This window comes from Narcine bancroftii, chromosome 5, assembly GCF_036971445.1.
Source record: "Narcine bancroftii isolate sNarBan1 chromosome 5, sNarBan1.hap1, whole genome shotgun sequence".
Classification (NCBI taxonomy): domain Eukaryota; kingdom Metazoa; phylum Chordata; class Chondrichthyes; order Torpediniformes; family Narcinidae; genus Narcine; species Narcine bancroftii.
Window position 1 is genome coordinate 26,296,485 of NC_091473.1, and position 14,805 is coordinate 26,311,289.

At 39.5% G+C, this 14,805-nt stretch overlaps 1 protein-coding gene and 1 long non-coding RNA gene across 30 annotated transcripts in view; one reads left to right on the plus strand and one right to left on the minus strand.

Annotated features, from left to right (window-relative positions):
• Positions 1-14,805, plus strand: part of LOC138763207 (contactin-4-like) — a 2,221,540-nt gene that overhangs the window by 675,232 nt on the left and 1,531,503 nt on the right. The window lies entirely within an intron of this gene.
• LOC138763210 (uncharacterized) overlaps positions 8,446-14,805 on the minus strand; it is a 139,626-nt gene continuing 133,266 nt past the window's right edge. Inside the window, exon 6 of one of the 2 annotated variants that reach the window (XR_011357397.1) lies at positions 8,446-11,854. This is a non-coding gene — a long non-coding RNA (uncharacterized lncRNA). The remainder of the gene's footprint in view (positions 11,855-14,805) is intronic. The other variant, XR_011357398.1, reaches the window with a different exon arrangement.

Sequence of the window (14,805 nt, forward strand, 5' to 3'; positions counted from 1 at the left end):
GAGCATTCTTTGTGATTGCATTAACATGGTGACTGCAGGACAGATCCTTGGAGATGTTGACACACAGGAATTTGAAGTTCTTGACCCTCTCCACTACTGAGCTTTCAGTGAGGACTGGGTTGTGTTCCCCTGCTTTCCTCCTGAAATCCACAGTCATCTCCTTGTTTCGCTGATGTTGAGCGCAAAGTTGTTGTTGTTACACCATTCAATGAGCTGATCTATCTCCCTCCCGTACGCTTCCCCATTGCTGTTTATGATTCTGTTGACAACTGTGGTGTCATTGGCAAACTTGTAGATAGCATTGAAATTGTGCCTGGTCACACAGTGTGGATGTATGATGAATAGAGCAGTGGGCTCAGAATGCATCTTTTGGGTGCAGCTGTGTTGATGATTAGTGAGGAAGAGACATTGTTTCCAATTTATGCCAACTGTGGTCTTCTGAAGAGAAAATCAAGGATCCAGTTGTAGAGGGGGCTTCAGTAGCTTCTTATCCAGTACTGAGGGAATATTGGTATTGAAGGCCAAGCTGTCGTCGATGAAGAGCAGCTGTATGGATGATTTGCTGTTTTTGAGGTGATCCAGAGCTTAGTGGAGAGCCAACAATATTGCATCTGCCAAGAAATAGGGACATTTTTGCATTCAGTGTGGTCTTGTGAAAAAGTGGGAAAGTTTTAGAATGAACTGAGTTTATTATTTGGGCCAATATGAAGATAAAGATACCAAAGGATCCAAGAATATTTTTACTTGGAAATATTTATGGAAACGATATAAAATTGAAATTGGACAAATACCAAGGAAAAGAATTAGTATTGCAATAGTAACTGCAAAGAAATGTATCGTGAGATCATAGAAAGATGTTGGAGAAGTAGATTGTATAATGAGATGCAAAATTGTGTATCTTTGGAAAAAAATATGTATAGTTTAAGGAATCGAGTTGAAATTTTTTGTAGTATTTGGAAACCATATATGGATTTTATGGACAATTTTCTGTCCACCTTTTCTATCATATCCATTTCTTTTAATTAGTAATTTTTTATAACAATGCATGTCTATGCTAATATTATTCTAAATTAAATGGTAGGTGTTTCTTTCCTTACTTTTGCATGGGAGGGGGGATGGTGAGAAAATATATTAAGGTACTTTTTTTGTATCCTTTTTGACTATGCATATTTGATTAGAGTTTTATTCATTCTTTTCCTGTAATGATACAAAGAATTAAATAATAAAGTTTTTAAAAATTACATCTGCCGTGGAGCAATTGTGATGATAGGCAAATTGCAATAGGTCCAGATCTTTGCTTAGGTACTTGTTAATTCTGGCCATGACCAGCCTCTTGAAGCATTTCGTCACAGTAGAAGTTAGTGCTAATGGGCAGTAGTTGTTGAGGCAGCTCACACTACTCTTCTTGGGTACCAGGATGATTGATGTCGTTTTGATGCTGTTGGGAACCTCTGACAACCACAGTGAGAGTTTGAAAATATCTGTGAGCACTCCGGCTCGTTGGTCGGAGCAGATTTCCCGTATCCTGCCAGGTGCGCCATCAGAACCTGAAGTCTTGCGAAGGTTTACCTTTTTGAAAAATGTTCTAATGTCACCCTCAGAGATAGATATCAGAGGGTTCTCAGTCTTTTCTGGGATTTTAGCACTGCATGGTTCTTCTTCTCAAAGCGGGCATAGAAGGTGTTCAGCTCATTGTGTAGTGAAGCATCACAGCCATCTATAGTGATCACGCTTGCTTTGTAGGCCGTAATGACCTGCACTACCTGCCATAGCTGGCAGGTATCTGTTTCTGTCTCTCCCTTCCTCTGGAATTGCTACTTTGCTTCAGAGATGGCCTTTCACAGTTGTACCTGGACTTCCTGTAAAGTTCTCGATTTCCCCACCTGAAGTGCCCTTGTTCTTTCCCTCGGCTTGTTGCAGAATCTCTGATTCATCCAGGACTTCTGGTTGGTATTTGTGTGTGGGCACACACTCATGAAGTCGGTGACACCTGTTGTATACTCATTTGTCTATGGATGAATTCTTGAATATGTTCCAGTCCACCAATTCAAAGCAGTCCTGCAGATGCTCTTCCGCCTCCCTTGACCATACCTTTGCCATGTTCACCACTGGTGCTGTGGTTCTCAATCTCTGCTTGTGTTGGGAGTAGAAGTACAACCAAGTGATCAGACTTGCCAAAGTGCGGTCATGTTTTTGTTCGGTTTGCGATCTTCATGGTGATGTAGCAGTTGTCGAGAGTTTTAGTTCCCCTGATCTTGCATGTGATATGTTGGTGGTAGTTTTTTCAGTGACTTCTTCAGGTTGTCCTAATTGAAGTCCCCACAATGATTGGGAAGGCATCAGGATGTGCTGTCTCATGGCTGTTAATCACAGTGCTCAGTTCATATTATGAACACCCTTGTGCCCTCATCCCTCCCTACCAATTGCCTCCCCAGCACCTTCCCTTGTGGGAAGTGCAAAACTTGCACCCATACCTCCTCCCTCACCACAATCTGGGGACCCAAACATGCCTTTCAAGTGAAGCAACACTTGTGTATCCACAGGATTGATTTATTGCATCCAATATTCCCTTCCTGGCCTTTTCTACACCTGAGAGACTGGGCGCAGACTGGGAGATCACTTTGCTTCACTCCATCCGCACTAGTGATAGAAACCTCCCAGTCGCCACCCATTTCAGTTCTGGGTCACACTCCCATACTCACATGTCTGTCCATGGCCTTATGTACTATCCCAGCATGCATCCATAAATTTAGAAGAACATCACCTGATTTTTCCATCTGGGCCCTTCTCTCCAATCTTCCCCCTTCCCTCTCTATTCACCCAGCCATCCCTCCTCCCCTTGTTTGCTGCTGACCCTCCCTCCCTTCTCCACCTATTACCTCCTGCCTTAGTGACCACACCTTCCTCCTACTCATTTATTTGGACACCTGCTAACATTTTTCCATACCTTGATAAAATGCTCAAGGCCAAAACATCAGTTATGTATCTTTACCTTTGTTATTTCAAGGGCACTGTTTGATCTGCTATGTTTCTCCAGCATTGTGTTTTTTGCTTATGTCCTATTTCTTTCTGTTCTGGCCCTTTTGATTTTGGCAAAAGTTCACAGCATACTGAAATGCTCTTTGAGCCAAAGCAACAAGTGAGCATCAGTTGTCAACGATCACATTTTTTTAGAGTTGCCTTTTCTGATCGCCCTCTTCGCTGTATGATGCCAAATCAGCAGTGGAGCTGAGAACAATTACAACCATTTTTGCCTGAAAAAAATTGATACGAGCTTCCCTTTGAGCTTTAAGAAGCATTTGTATTTGGTCATGAGCTGATACTTGCCAAGACAAGCAGGTGCTCTTGATTGCAAATATTCAGCAAATGAGCCAAGGGAGGCTCTCATGAGATATCTTTTTGACACATTTGATGGAATTTGAGCACAGCCAATTTGTACTATTTCTCATTACAACTGTTACGTCCATTTGGTGACCACAATAAAATTTAATAGCGAGCCCCTAAAAGGATTATTGGTCTCGAAAGGACTTGCAGGGTGTGCATTGGGACAATTTGTTTTATGGGCAGGATGTAGTAGAGAGATGGAAGTCTTTTAAAGATCAGATTTTGAGAGTGCAAAAGCTTTATGTTCCTGTTAGGTTAAAAGGAGGGGCAAAAGGTTTGAGAGAGCCGTGGTTTTCAAGGAATATTGGAAACTTGGTTCGAAGAAAAAGGGAGGCGTACATTAGATATAAGAAGCATGGAGTTAAGGAGATGTTTGAAAGATACATTGAATGTAAGAGGAATCTTAAGAGAGGAATTAGGAAAGCTAAAAGAAGGTACGAGAAAACTATGGCAAGCAGGGTGAAAACAAATCCAAAAGAGTTCTACAAATATGTTAATGGTAAGAGGAAAGCTAGAGACAAAATTGGTCCCTTAGAAAATCAGAGTGGAAAACTGTGTGTGGAACCTAGAGAAATGGGGGAGATATTGAACAGTTTCTTTTCTTCGGTATTCACTAAGGAGAAGGATATTGGGAGATGTGGGATAAAAAAAGCAAATTGGGTAAATATGGGGAATATAGAGATTACAAAAGGTGTAGTTTTAAGGCTTTTGAAGAATATAAAGGTGGATAAGTCTCCAGGACCAGACGGGATCTTCCCCAGGACATTGAGAGAAGTGAAGGAGGAAATAGCAGAGGCTCTGGCGGTAATTTTTCGAATGTCATTAGATATGGGGATAGTGCCGGAGGATTGGCGCATTGCGCATGTGGTTCCGTTATTTAAAAAGGGTTCAAGGAGGAAGCCTGGCAACTATCGGCCTGTAAGTTTGACGTCTGTGGTAGGTAAATTAATGGAGAAAATTCTTAGAGATAGTACTTATAAACATCTGGATAGACAGGGTCTGATCAGGAGTACTCAACATGGATTTGTGGGAGGAAGGTCATGTTTGACCAATCTGATTGAATTTTTTGAAGAGGTGACTAGGAATGTGGATGAGGGTAGCGCAGTGGATGTTGTCTATATGGACTTCAGTAAGGCCTTCGATAAGGTACCACATGGAAGGTTAGTTAGGAAGGTGCAGTCTTTAGGTATAAATTTTGAGATAGTCAAATGGATTGAACATTGGCTGAAAGGGAGAGGCCAGAGAGTGGTAGTGGATAATTGTCTGTCAGGTTGGAGGCCGGTGACCAGTGGTGTGCCTCAAGGATCTGTATTGGGCCCATTGTTGTTCGTTATATACATTAATGATCTAGATGATGGGGTGGTGAATTGGATTAGTAAATATGCAGACGATACTAAGATAGGTGGAATAGTGGATAATGAAGAAGGTTTTCTAGGATTGTAGAGGGATTTGGGCTGCTTAGAAAAGTGGGCTGAAAAATGGCAGATGGAATTTAATGCTGATAAGTGTGAGGTGCTTCATTTTGGTAAGAAGAATCAGAATAGGACATATGTGGTAAATGGGAGAGCATTGAGGAATACAGAAGAGCAGAAAGATTTAGGAGTGACGGTACATCGTTCCCTGAAGGTAGAAACTCACGTGAATAGGGTGGTGAAGAAGGCTTTTAGTATGCTGGCCTTTATTAATCATTGCATGGAATATAGGAGTTGGGAGGTGATGTTGAGATTGTATAAGACGTTGGTGCGGCCTAATTTGGAGTTCTGTGTGCAGTTCTGGTCGCCTAATTATAGGAAGGATATAAACAGAGTGGAGAGAGTGCAGAGAAGGTTTACCAGAATGTTGCCTGGGTTTAAGCATCTGGAGTATGGGGAGAGATTGGACAGATTGGGTCTTTATTCTTTGGAGCGTAGAAGGTTGAGAGGGGATTTGATAGAAGTATTTAAGATTATGAAAGGGATAGACAGAGTGGATGTGGATAGACTATTTCCGTTAAGAGGAGGAAAGATTAAAACAAGAGGACATGAGTTAAGAATTAAGGGGCAGAGGTTTAGAGGTAACATGAGGGGGAACTTCTTTACTCAGAGAGTGGTAGCTGTGTGGAATGATCTTCCGGGAGAAATAGTGGCGGCGGAGTCAATTGTATTATTTAAGAAAAGGTTGGACAGGTATATGGATGAGAGGAAGATGGAGGGTTATGGGCATTGTGCAGGGAGGTGGGATTAGAAAGGGGTGTTTGGTTCGGTGCGGACTAGAAGGGCCTAATGGCCTGTTTCCGTGCTGTAATTGTTATTATTATTATTAATTGAGTTTATGATGAATGCCAGTCAGAAGGTTTTCCAGCAAAACATGCAGATGATGAAAATCTGAAGTACAGACCGTTGACCCCATTAAATAGGCCAGGAAGCTCCTTAAGAGAGAGAAACAAAGTTCAAGTTTCAGTTTGACAGCCTTTCCTCGAAATGAGGAGAAATAAAATTATGTGTAGATAAGATATTGGGGAGGGGGAGAGAGAAGAAAACAAAAGGGCAGAAACAGCGATCAGGTGATGACCAAAAAGAGAATAAATGAGGTAGGTCATGCTGGTTGACAGATCGAGGTGAAGAATTAAGAATTTGCAGGTTACCTTGCCTGGAGAAGTTGCAAGTAGTAGGTAATGAATGAGGTTAGACTTGGGAGGAACAAGAGTTCCTGCACTTAATTTCTCTCTTTCTCCCCAATTCATCTTGTTCTATTTATTATCTCTTCCAGGCTAATCAGATCCATTTAACACATGTTCAGGAACCCAGCCAAAACCGGTACCACAGAAATGCTGGAGGAACTCAGCAGGTCTCGCAGCATCCAGAGGAGGTAAAGATATACAACCCATGTTTCGGGACCTGCTGGATTCGTCCAGCAATTCTGTATTTCTTCTACAATCACACCATCTGCAGAGTTTTGTATTTCACTTCACATGCGCCATTCATTCCGAGATGTGTCTATGTACTGTGAAAATTAAATCATTACTTATCTTCAATTTTTCACAGTTCTGATGAAAGATCATCACAAGATCTCAAACACAAATTATATTTCTCCCTTTCCACTTGTTACTTGACTAGCCGAGTCAGAGTGGCATGGTTTAATAACAACTGCTGAATGTCAGAATCAAAAATCAGAATTTTTTGTCATGAACATGTCATGAAAGTCATTGAATTGCAGTAGCATCAAAGTACAAATATTTCTATGAATCACATTTCAAAATAAATGAAAATAGTGCAAGAAAAAGAGTGCAAAAAAAAGTGTTCATTCAGAAATCTGATGGCAGAGGGGAAGAAGCTGTCCTTGTGCCATTGAGTCCTTGTCTTCATGCTCCTGTACCTTTTACCTGATAGTAGCAGAGTGAAGAATGCATGGTGCCTGGGTAGTAGGGAGGTGGGGGGGTGGTCCTTGAGGATAGAGGCTGCTTTCTTAAGACACTGCCTCTTATAGATGTGGAGTGAAGATAGGTGCCCATGATGTCACATGCTGAGTTAATAACCCTCTGTATTTTTTTTTCCTGTTTTGAGCATTGAATACTAGACAGTGATGCAACCAGATTTAATGCTCTCTACTGTACACCTGTAGAAGTTCTCAAGTGTTTTTGGTGACATACCGAATCTCCTCAAACTCTCATAAAGCATAGCCACTGGCAAGCCTTCTTCATTATTGCATTTGGTATGGAGGCACCAGGACAGATCGTCAGAGATGTTAATAGCCAGGAATTTGAAATTCTCAAATTGCTGATCCCTCAACGAGGACTAGTTCAAGTTCTCCTGATTGCCTCCTGTAGTCCACAATCCTCTCCTTGGTTTTGGTAATATTGAGAGCAAGGTTGTTGTTGTGACACCACTCAACTGGCTGATCAACCTCCCTCCTGTACTCTTCCTCATTGTCATCTATGATTCTGCCAATAATATTTGGGTCATTGGTAAATTTGAAGATTGCATTTGAATTGTGCCTTGCCACACAGTCATGAGTGTAGAGTGGGAAGAGCAGTGGGTTCAGCCTGCTTCTGATGAGGAAGTCAAGGATCCAAATACAAAAGGGGGGGGGGGGGGGGAGGTGCAAATGGCCAGAGATTGGAGCTTGTAAACCAGCACTGATGGAATAGTAGTATTGAAGGGTGAGCTGTAATTGATGAACAGTAGCCAGATGTCCGAGTTGCTGTTTTCTCTGACTGCAGCAGTGAGAAATTGAAAATGCCCATGAATGTGATCACACTTATTTCTCCATATTTGTTCCTCCACCTTCAATTGTGGCCCATGTGATTTCTACCTTGTCTATTCATATTTAGATGCAAATCAGTGTTGATTGTCATTGATGTGACATCTGATTTGCATGCTGATATATATATATATATATATATACATGACAGCACCCCAAGCTGCCTTCATTCACTAATGCATCACATTTGCACAGGTAGCAAATTGTGATGTTGCAAAAGATTTTAGACTCTGGTGAAATCAAGGCTGACGAGAAGGGCAGGAAAATAAAGTTTGATGCCAAGACCAGGGGCAATGATTTTTATAGAATGGCTGAGCAGCATCTAGTAACCAACTATTGCCTTTTTAAAAATATATTTTGCTGTGCAGTGCACAGAGATCATTTACTGCAAACTAGTTTAACCTCCCCCATCCGTGAATAGCACAGAAAACATTTACAGAATTGAACACTGAGTTTTGTAAAAGGAGGAGTTGACTTGCATTTTTGGTAACAAGTAACTTCAATATTCTTGTGCAGACTATAACTTTTAAACATCTATTTTCATTCCAGATGTTTGCATCCTCTGACCATTTTGTGTTCTGTTTTTCTATTCATAATTCGTACTGTGCCATGAAGTCTCACCTTTTGCTCAACATAAATCTTGAGCTACTTTCTATGTAGATCTCCTGATAAAGATTAATGAGAAATATTGAATTGAATAACTATGAGCACCATGAAAAGGTTATGTACAATAGATTATAGTTCTAAGTGATTTAATTTTGAACACATGCCTCAATTTTCCTTTCCAGCACATGGGAATGACAAGTGAAGTCATGCCTGATAATTCCAGATACAAACTGTTTCTCCTGTCTTTCCCACGAATGTGAAATGTTAAATGTGCTTAAATTAAGATGCAGTGGAGATGTTGTCCCCTGAAAACTGCAACTTCTTCTGCACTAAAATGGTTTGGTTTTGTTCCCTGGCCTTGTTTAAAATGTTGCTTTATTAAATATTGTGGTATAGATTTTTGAATTGTCTTTTATTTTTCATGAATAAATTGTTTATTATCATCTGATTGCACAAATACAACCTGACCAAACAGCATTCTTTGATCGTCAGGGTAATGCATGCAGGCACACAATTCATACATAGGACAAATATACATAGACACAAATAAATAAATATTGTTTAGTAAAGATTAGAGTCTCTGATGGTTAGTGTGAGCAGTTCCTTGCCTCATTCAGCATTCTTAGTGTCTACAAGAAGAAACTGTTCCTTAGCTTGGTTGTGCTGGCTCTGATCCTCCTCTATCTCTTTCCCTATGGGAGTAGTTGGAAGATGCGTGTGCGAGGTGCTAGGAGTCCTCAATGATTCTGCATCCCCTCTTCAGACTACTATCCTGGTAGATCATGTCAGTGGTGGCAAGGGTGTTTGGGGTGGAGAAAGGGAAACCCCAGTCATCCTCTCTGTAAGAGTCCTATGGACTGACCTCCTGTCCAATTCTCTACAGCAACCATACCACACTCTTATGCAGCTGGCCAAGACATTCTCAAAAGAGCTCCTGTAGAAAGTTAACATAATGGTGAACTGTGGTCTTGCCTGCTTCAGTCTTCTCAGGAAGTGCATTCACTGTTGAACATTCCTGACAAGTGAGGAGATGTGTGTCCACAAGAGCTCATTTGTTAAGTGGACTTCAAGGAATTTGATGGTCTCTTCTCTCTCCACTACTGAGTTATTGATGTGAAGTGCAGGGTAGTCGATCCTGATCCTCCTGAAGTCCATGATCATCTCCTTCATCTTGTCCACATTTAGCCTCAAGTTGTTAATCTCCCACCAGATCATAGTTATGACTCTTTCTCAGGTACAAGGTCTCAACCATTTTTCAATGAAATTTTCATTCAGCATTCAAACGTTTATGAATAAAAATTGGAAAATAAAGTAGATGAGCCATGCAAACTCACACCATGATGAGGAAATTATTCAATGATTGTAGTGTGATTCCAAAAATCTCTGTGCCATTCTGATCTGTTATAAATCTGAGGTGAAATAGATAATAAATGTACATTATGTCCATCAATTACTCAATTTTAATAACTTTGTTCTTTTTTCATATTTGGAATTAAATATTATGTTATGGAGTTTCATTAGTTGGAGTTCTGTAAATTAAACAAAATCATAATCCAAAGGTTTAAGGAGAATGTATTTGACCAATTATGACAGTGGTGTCTCATTGAAGAGTTGTCAAATTAGTTCTATTTGTATTGGCTTGATTTTTTTTTGAGTATACCCTTTTAAGCTTTTAAAATTAAATGCCTTCATCCATCTAAGTAAATATTGAAAGGATAGATCCTCTTTAGCAATTTCACTATGACAGGTCTTGATAATAGATGAAGAAGAAAGAGGAACAAAAAAATATCTATATCTGCAATAATTATTTCCTTCTGTCTCAGACCCACATTGCACATAGCAGTATGGTTTTGATCCAACAAACTCCATCTGGACTATTTTATTGGCTCTGGCCAAGCTTACATCACTTCTCTGGCCTTAACTCTTTATTTCTCAGAGGAATCATCCTTGCATGTGTGATTGCAATGACCACATTACCAAAGTGCAATGTCTTCTTTAAAAACCTGCAAAACTCATTGTGCTCAATGACCTTTTTCAGAGAGAAAAAAAATATACTCACTTTCACACAAAGGTTGAAGTGAGCATTGAGTTGGAGACTTGTACTTTTATCATTACTGAAGGAGCATATGCTAGCTAATCACCAACATTAGAGTTATTGCAGAACCTAAGCAGGGAGAAGAGTTCAATCTGGAAAAAAAAACTAGATTTGTTCTGATCTTGTGCACCTTGTGTCTGTTTTAACAATGAAACCAAATATATATAGATTTATTATAATTGCTTGGTCACCATAAATGCTTGGCAGATTAAAATGTGGATGAGAAACTTTGATTGACTTGTATTATAACAGCACACTTCTCTCGAAGTGGAACTCAAGAGGTTGCTGTTAATTTCAATGGATCTGTAAAGTGATGGAATGCATTGTCCACACCTTGCAGTACTGACTCACAAGTTGGGTCTTGCTCAAATCTTTTATCTCTAAATGTCAAAATATGGGACAAATAAAAATCATAGAGATGAGGTGAGAGGAACTGCTCTGAAAGTCAAGAGACTCTGGACTGATTTTGGCATTCAAAAGTCAAGAGACTCTGGACTGATTTTGGCATTCAAAAGTCAAGAGACTCTGGACTGATTTTGGCATTCAAAAGTCAAGAGACTCTGGACTGATTTTGGCATTCAAAAGTCAAGAGACTCTGGACTGATTTTGGCATTCAAAAGTCAAGAGACTCTGGACTGATTTTGGCATTCAAAAGTCAAGAGACTCTGGACTGATTTTGGCATTCAAAAGTCAAGAGACTCTGGACTGATTTTGGCATTCAAAAGTCAAGAGACTCTGGACTGATTTTGGCATTCAAAAGTCAAGAGACTCTGGACTGATTTTGGCATTCAAAAGTCAAGAGACTCTGGACTGATTTTGGCATTCAAAAGTCAAGAGACTCTGGACTGATTTTGGCATTCAAAAGTCAAGAGACTCTGGACTGATTTTGGCATTCAAAAGTCAAGAGACTCTGGACTGATTTTGGCATTCAAAAGTCAAGAGACTCTGGACTGATTTTGGCATTCAAAAGTCAAGAGACTCTGGACTGATTTTGGCATTCAAAAGTCAAGAGACTCTGGACTGATTTTGGCATTCAAAAGTCAAGAGACTCTGGACTGATTTTGGCATTCAAAAGTCAAGAGACTCTGGACTGATTTTGGCATTCAAAAGTCAAGAGACTCTGGACTGATTTTGGCATTCAAAAGTCAAGAGACTCTGGACTGATTTTGGCATTCAGGACCCTGGTATAAATGAAGCAGAAACATCAAATAGACGGAATCATATCCAGCAGAAAAAAAAGCAACACTGATTTTAGGAGTTTAGATTCCAAATATTGTTATAGGATGTCTGTGAATCTATACAACCTGATGTATATTCGGCTTTTTTTTTCCCAAGAAGTAGCTGCCCTCATTATTCCAACATTCAGATGATCCTTGAAATACATTTGCCAATTTGTTGCTCATTCTCTTAAGATAATTGAAGTCTTCTGTATTTGTATGTAGTTTTCTTCATTGTGTACAACGTCACCTCGTGGTATCACTCCATACATTTTGATATTGCCCATTTGATTCTCAAAAGTAAACCTGCAATCTAAATGGTGAAAAATAAGGATTAGAACTGAGAACTACTCTATCTTTCATCAATCGAGTTACTCTTTCATCTTGTACAAAATCATTCATGGCTCCTTTTCTTTTCAATGACAATGCTCTGAACTTAGCCAGAAGTATTGCCTCCATATAAACCATGCATATTGATTAATTTCCTTTTTGATGCTAATATTGTGTCAGGTCCATCAGTCTTTAATGAAATGCATTCAAATTATGAGGTCTGTTGACTTTTTTTCATCAGCATGCTTATTCCATAGACTGTAAATCTGGGTTAGCATTTCTAGGTCAGTTCAGATGGAGTACTGCACTTTCAGTGATGTGAGGGAGGAGAGCTGTCTTGGTTGAAATATTAAACAGACACTCTGGCTCACTTGGGTAGATGTAAACAATCCTATTGTGTGAGTTTAAATGAAAAACAGGAACATCCTTCCAGGTGCATTCGCCAATATTCCTCACTCAATATTGCAAAATAAAATATTTTCACAAGAATAGGATAGAATTACATGATACAAATAGGATGCCCAGATTCTTAAAGCATCCAAAAAATGTCAGAATTTTGAGAGGTTAACAAATGTATAAATGTTTGAATTTTTTTGGTCAAGAATCAAGAATGATCAAAAGAACTTTGTCATGTTATCTCTGATCACTTCATAAAGTTTGTTTTTCATCCTGCTAACTGTTCTGCTGAGCTTTGGCTTTGATGGTATCCAGAAGCTCTGAGGATCTGAAGGGAAGCAAGTTATTCATGCCATGTCAGTGCCAATTCATTGAAAAAGAAAATGCTTTTGCAATAGAAATTAAGTATCTAATGGTTATTGTTCCATACCAAGGAACAAAGACATCATCTTTGAGGCATCTTTTGGGACTAAATTGAGATTTTCTGCAATCTATATTTGCTGTCTTTAAAGAAGCAGAAACTACATCATAATAAACACAATAGAGAATGAAAGGAATTAATGCACTGTTAGCGTCTTTGACTCCAATCAAGGCGACAAATTAATTTCCAAACAACATGTCTCACTGAACATAACCAGCCAGGTTCAGGCACCACACCAAAATGGGCTGTTTGCCAATGGTGTCAGTGTCAATATCTCTGCTTGAAATTTCTTCCGCAGACCCAGTTCAGAATTCCAAAGGGTCTTTTCCCTCCTGGGTTCACTCTTTCATTTCCACCAACACTGTTCACTTTTCATGGTACATTTCCACATGACCACAAAAGGTACAATATTTGTCCCATAATTGTCACCCTTCCTATAAATCAGGCACCCAAAAATCCTTCCAGGTGAGGTAACAATTTCCAATTTGATGTATGGTATTTGATGTTCAGGTAAATAGTGCTACAAATCAGCTGAATTAAATGTCTGCAGAGCATTTGCAGCATCTTATTACAGTGTTTTGTCAGTTTGGATGATAAAGATTATAATGATCAAGTGAAAAAAATTGTAGAAAGAAAAATTAGCATTGTGCTTTTTAATGTTATTATTTAATTCTGGAACTATAGTGCCCTCCATAATATATGGGACAAAGAAACTTTTGTTTCCTTTATTTGCCCCTGTGCTCCATAGTTTTAAATGTAATCATACAATTCACATGTGATTAAAGTGCACATTCCAGATTTTATTCACAGGTATTTGTGTACATTTTGGTTTAACCAAATAGAAATTGCAGCACTTATCATGCAAAGGCCCCCCCCCCCCCCATTTCAGGGCATAATAATGTTTGGGACATTTGGCTTCACAGGTGTTTGTGAGTACATAGGTGTGTTCAAATGCATAATTGGTGCAGGTATAAGAGAGCTAGGTTTGCATCAAAGCTTTTGAACACCTTTGGAGTCTAATTGCTATTTTTCAACATGAGGACCAGAGTTGTGCCACTGAAAGTCAAAGAAGCCATTATGAGGGTGAAAACAGTCAGAGACATAGGCCAAATCTTTGGATTACCAAAATCAACTATTTGGAACCTGATTAAGAAAATAAAAGCATACTGGTGAGATCAATAATCGCAAAGTGACTGGTCGGCCAAGGAAGACCTCCATTACTGATGACAGAAGAATTCTCATCATAATGAAGAAAAATCTTCAAATCCCTATCACACAGATCAAAAACACTCATCAGGAGGCAGGTGTGGAGATGTTAATGACTACCGTCCATAGATGACATGATCATAAATAGAGTAAATGCTACAAGATGCAAACCATTAAATAGCCATAGAAACAGGATGGCCAGATTATTGTTTGCCAAGAAGTAGTTAAAAAAAGCCTTCAGTTTTCTGGGAAAAGGTTTTGTGGACAGATGAGACCAAGGTTAACCAGTATCAGAGTGATGGCAAGAGCAAAGTGTGGAGGCCTGAAGGAACAGTCCAAAATCCAATGTATACCACCTTATCTGTGAAACATGGTGATTGGGAGGGTTGTGGCATGTATGACTGCCACAGATCCTGGTGTACTACCTTAATTGATGATGTAACAGCTGATGGCTGTAGCAAAATGAATTCTGAGGTGTATAGAAACATCTTGCCTGCTCAAGTAAGTGGTTCCAAACTCATTGGACAGTGCTTCATCCTACAGCAAGACAATGATCCCAAACGTATTGCTAAAGCAACAAAGGAGTTTTTCAAAACTAAAAACTGTAAAATTCTTGAATGGGCAAGTCAGTCACCTGATTGCAATCTAATTGACCATGCCTTCCCTATACTGAAGTGAAAACCTAAGGGGACAAGCCTCTGAAACAAGTAGAAGCTGAAGACAACTGCATTAGAGGCCTGGCAGAACATCATCATAAAAGATACTCATCTCCTGGAGAAGTCTATGAATCACAGGCTGCAAACAGCATTACATGCAAGGGATATGCCACAAAGTATTAAACTCAACTACTTAAAGGTACATACCATTGTCATATCCCAAATATTATGCTGACATAAAATGAGCGGACAATG